Source organism: Neophocaena asiaeorientalis, unplaced genomic scaffold (assembly GCF_003031525.2).
Source record: "Neophocaena asiaeorientalis asiaeorientalis breed wild unplaced genomic scaffold, Neophocaena_asiaeorientalis_V1.1 scaffold149, whole genome shotgun sequence".
NCBI lineage: Eukaryota > Metazoa > Chordata > Mammalia > Artiodactyla > Phocoenidae > Neophocaena > Neophocaena asiaeorientalis.
Window position 1 is genome coordinate 2235462 of NW_020174442.1, and position 5853 is coordinate 2241314.

The following is a 5853-nucleotide window of genomic DNA, read 5'->3' on the forward strand; positions in this document are numbered from 1 at the left end:
TCTGCCCCGACCCTTGCCAGGCTTCCCAGCTGGACAGAAAAGCCCAGCCCCTGTAAGGGCACATCTTATTGATCCATCGCCACCAGGGACAAGGAGGATGTGTCTGGTGGGCCCCGGGGCATAAGAGAGACTTGCCATCCAAAGGACAAAGCTTTGTGAATCGAACGCCCTCTGTGGTCCAAAATGAGTTAACAACATCTAGATAGAGGACCAAAACTGGGGTACTTCTCCTAGAGGAAAACTTAGCAGTTTAAGAAGTAATTGTGAACCAGAAAATATGCTCCCACAGACACACACATGCGTGCACAGGCGCACATTAAAAACCCCTGTCACACAGAGAAAGACAAATATCATATGATATCACTCATATGTGGAATCTTTAGAAAATGGTACAAATGAACTTATTTACAAAACAGAAATAGAGTCGCAGATGTAGAAAATAAACTTATGGTTACCAGGGGGGTAAAGGGTGGGGGATGAATTGGGAGATTGGGATTGACATATACACACCGCTATATGTAATACAGATAATTAATAAGAACCTACTGTACAGCACAGGGAACTCTACTCGGTACTCTGTAATGACCTATATGGGAAAAGAATCTAAAAAAGATATATGGCTATATGTATAACTGATTCACTTTGCTGTACACCTGAAACTAACACAACATTGTAAATCAGCTGTACTCCGATAAATATTTAAAAAAACAAAAAAACCCTGTCACTCACACACACACACACACACACACACACACACACACCATTAAGAGAATTCTGGGACAAGCCAACTCTTTCCGTTGTCAGTATCAGTGTGTCTCAAGGTGACATCCTCTGAAGCCCCCCCCTCTCCGCCCCCCGCCCCACTCCTGAGTTCAGCACCACTCAGGGAAGAAGTGCCTGGAACACAGTGATCTGAGGAGGAAAAAGAACGAGGCAGCAGCTCTGAGAAGCAAAAGTCGACCATGGAAGACTCAGGAAAGAAGCGGCCGTATGTCCGCCCAGGTCAGGGCATTAGAGAGGAGGGGAGGACACATCTGTCTCCACAACTTCCCGGTAGCTCTTCTGACATAACAGGGGTCACAAGGCCCCAGATGGGGACAATTTCCGTTTGAGTCAATGAATGGGTAGTAAACACGTTCACATTTCTTGCTCCTCCCCAGTATTCTTGGAACTGAACGGAGCCTCTTCAAACAACAGCCCTCCGGAATCCTGTCCATTTCCTCATTTCCCGCTGAGACAGTAGGGGTGAGCGTTGACTTGTTTCCCAGTTATAACCACCCAGAGTCACTCACAGGTCAGCTCCCGCCTCCTGAGACTGTTGATGAGAACACACTGAAAACAACTTGCTGAAGCATCGCCAGGCAGCCTGTGATACACCACCACAAGGCTGAGCTCATAACTAACTTAGGATGCATGAGCCAAGGATGACAGAAGCACGCCGACTGCCTTCCTTTACTTCACAATTCAGTGTTTCCCAACCTTCATCATGCAGTTTGGGAAAGAGCTGCCACAGACCCATAGTTACTTCTCCCAGTAACCTGGGGGGGGAGGCGGGGGAAGTCCCCCTGGCTGGTCACGTGCTGCTTTAGCAGCCAGAGGCCTTGCTCGGTGATGTAGCAACCCCTTTCCCAGCTGAAGGCTTGAATTATTTATTTAAATGAAAGCCTGAAATCAACCTACAGACACCACATCAAGGACAAGCGAGATCCTGTCTCCTCAGTTCCGTGGATCAACCACAACAAGTCGGTGCGCAGCGCGCATTCGAGGGCAGCTGGGAGGACAGCTCGGCTTCGGCAGCGCGCAGCCCCTGCGCCAGCAGAGCACTCAGAGAAGGGCGGCCAACTGGCGCGAGCCAGAAGATTTTCTCAGCGTTCGGGTCTCAGTGGAGAACCGGGAAGTGATTGCAAACACGTTCCAGAAATCCTCTCCATTTCCCATGAGCCCTGAGCACAGGGGGCCCCTTGACAGTCACGGGCATCTTTGTCAATCTGTGATGGGTTGGCCACATTGGCACCTCCGCCCCTGTTGTTTAAAACCAGAGTTCCCAAGTGCCGCCTTCCTACCTCCTCTTATGGGAGACCAGTTGCTCCTGGTCTCTTACGGGAAACCTGCTGTGTATGGTGCCTTCCTTCTAGAAGTGCACTTAGCACAGCTGTGGTTTTCTACCTTTGTATGGTTATTTGATTGAGGCCCACACTGAGCTGTAAGCTCCATCAGGGTCAGGACAAGATTTCCTTTTACTCAGTGTTGCACTTGCCCGTGCCTAGTACACAGCATGGCACTTGGTAAGTGCTGAATAAATGTGTGTTGAAATTAATATTTATTCATGAGATGAATAAAATGTGGTGCTTCCAGTATTCTCAATGGCTTTCCTTGTTTAACCACTCAGTTGACCAGAAGTGTTAGCTCTAACACCGTCTTCACTTGTAGACTTACGTACACTAAGAACAATGAACAACCTGCCATTTCAAAACCAAAGTCTCACCTTACGTCCCAATTCCCCTAATCAAAATATTTGAAGTAATCATTAGTTTTAAATTCCTATGTATTTTAAACCTAAAATGTTGGCATGATCTTTCTACGTGCTCTAATGTAATTCTCCCATCAACTCTCTAATAGGACTTTTTTCTTTTAGTCTTAATTTACAGACAAGGAAACTGAGAAACAGGAATGTTAGCTTTTTCAGGATCACACCGTTAAGTGCCAGCAACTTAAGTGTCACTAATGCCGCTCCTATCGGGGGTTTTCCATTCAGAGTTAGTTCAAAGGCAGAAACAATGCTGTTCTTTCTTCTATTTATAGCCTGTCTGTGGAGAAGGACCATCCATGTGGGAAAGTACAAATTTGGGACATAACCCATGACTACACTTGGCATGTTTTAAATAAGAGTTAATTCTCTATCATTAAAAAAAAATTTTTTTTTACCTCCTTTGCAATCAGAGCTGAATCACAGTGCTAGTAATTCCTGTCATTCACAGCCCCTACTGCCCACTAGGATAAATGGGGTGTGCGGTGCACACGCTCTGGGCCACTTTCAACAACTCCCAGATCTGTCACTAACATGTTGCTTCCCTGAGGCCCAGCCTGCTTTCAACTACTCATTAAGCCCTGTACCACCCCTGCTTAGCTTACCTAACAGTGACCCCACAGGAGACTTTAAACCAGAACAATTAATCAGCTCCCTGATGTCAGGAAAAACACATCTTAAAACGTAGCCAGTTCAGGAAAGGGCAGTCCACCCAGGCTGTAACCTGCCGTTTCATCGGACAGGGTAAATGCAGTGCAGAGTAAGGAAGACAGAATGAGCACAAGCTTGAGCTCTGGAAAAAAAGCAGAATGCCCCGCCCACTCCTGACTAAGGCACATCAGCTAACCTACATGAAAGCATTTTTTAAACAGCAGCATGCAAGTAATATTTATTTACCTTGACATTCATTTGAAGAACATCAGAGACAACAGAGGTTTAAAATGGGGACTTGGGGGGCTTCCCTGGTGGCGCAGTGGTTGAGAGTCCGCCTGCCGATGCAGGGGACATGGGTTCGTGCCCTGGTCCAGGAAGATCCCACATGCCACGGAGCGGCTGGGCCCGTGAGCCATGGCCGCTGAGCCTGCGCGTCCGGAGCCTGTGCTCCGCAACAGGAGAGGCCACAACAGTGAGAGGCCCGCGAACCGAAAGAAAAAAAAAAAAAAAAAAAAATGGGGGTTTGGGAGTCACCTGACAGTTGGAATTGTTCCCATTCATTGTTGACAATGAGTAGTACCACTGTCAATGGTATACTAGCTATGTACATTATTTCCTAACAGCTGCCTGGGACAGTAGAATAGGCAGAGCTGTTGAAGTTGGTAGCCTGGGGAATCCCCTGGCGGTCCAGTGGTTAAGACTCAGCGCTTCCACTGCAGGGGGCTCGGGTTCGATCCCTAATGGGGGAACTAGGATCCCACAAGCCGAGCAGACAAAAAAAAAAAAAAGATGGTGGTGGCCTGGGCAATCAGACTGAGTTCCCAAGAAAACCACAGGATCTCTCATCTTGGTATTCCGGGTGCTGGCAAGGCAATGCCTGGCAAAACTAAATCCCCCAGTGAACGGTCATTGAAGGAATGAATGAATGAATGACTTAGCCTCTGGGCAAGTTGACCCATCCGCAAAACAAGGATAACACTACTTGCCCAGTGTGGTACTACGAGCTTCAAGTGAGTTAATGTTTGGGGGACAACCCTGAGCAGAGTGCCTGGCTGTGTGAACATTCAACAAACGTCTAATCCTTTCACTTTCTCCCTCTTTCCTCTTTATGGGTCTTTCCTCCTCCCGTATGAGATTGAAACTATTCCATGTGTAAGCAAGAGACCAACATGTGATATTCTGTGCCCCCCACACAGTGCGAGAGCAGCATTGCACATCCAGGACCCTGCCCCTGCCCATTCCTCTTGGTTGGATTCCCAAAGTTCCCCAGGTGCCCGACACAACTAAAGGCCCTGCTGCAGGTTCCTACAGGAGTTTCTGGTATGAGGCACCCTGAGTCATCCCCCCTCTAATGCCCAAACCCTTCCTTCTCCACAAAAGGATCCCACCCAGATTTGTAAACATAAGCACTGAGTCCTGGTGACCCCATGGCCACACCTCTCAGAGTTCAGTCCAGGCTATTTCTTTCATGACGTAGAATAATGAAAACTAGGCAACAGGCGCTCAGTGAATGTTTTCAGCTCGTTTTTCCGAAGTTCAAACTTCCTAACAATTTTTCTCTTAGCAGGACAAAAACTTAAGAGAAATGGGCACCTGGGAAAATGGTTCAGAGGAAAATTCTGGCCCTAGAAAGAGCTTGGGTTCAGCCCTCTTGACACGGCTTGGAAGGCAGCATAACAAAGGAGTGGGGAGCTGGCAGCGAAGAGCGAGGCTGGGTCACGATCCCAGGCTTCAGAAGAGAATGGACCAGTTGCCAGGGCCTAAGTCAAAAAGCAGTGCTTGTTAAAGGCGGGGGTGGGCTGGGAGGCTCCCTGGCTCACAAATAGAGAATGGAGAGAGAACGAGAAAGATGAGGGGAACAAGTGACCTGGGACTCAGAGTTTGGAAACCACAACAATGATCTAAGATCATTGTCTCTAAGACCGCTCTTGGCCACTAAGCTAGAAAGCCAGTTTCTGCCAGAGTGAGACCTGCTATCTGGAGACATGTCCCTCTGGTGTGGTCACACAATGGACACTTAGCTAACACTCGCGGCTAATTTACATCATAGGACACAGGATTATATGGAGGGGGTTGTGGAAATACCCAAGCGTATTTAACAGGCCAAACCAGACAGTCTGAAAATAATTATCCACATTGAGTCACAAAGCGCTGAAGAAAAACAAAGACTAGGGAAGGTACGCGCCCCCAACTATTACAGCTGTATGGGGAGGTCTGCCGTAAGTCAGATGCATGAAGAAAGTCAGAAGGCTGGCAGACCAGACACTAGTGGCAAAGGGCATTAGGGCACACAAGCTGCGGGAAAGAAGGCTTAAAAGGCAGGTGAGGATGATGTTTTAAACCACAGAAATAAACACCAATATCAAGAAAAAGGTATACAAAATGCAGAGAAATCATTAAGGTACACAGACTGGGGCACTCACATAATAAATCTGCATGAATATGTGTTTTATTGTTATAAGTAATCAAACTACTGAACAAGCTGTCTCCTTAAACTGAGAGGTGCATTTTGTCTCTTGAGAAACATCAGCAGAAGACAGGATTTACTGTGCTGTTAAAGTAAAGGAAAACTACGTATCATGAAAGCGAGGATAGGAGGTAGGGAGTGAGGTGATTCCCCCGCTGTCGGGTGCATGTCTCCAGGGCAAACTGGCTCCCAGGGGACTTCTGTG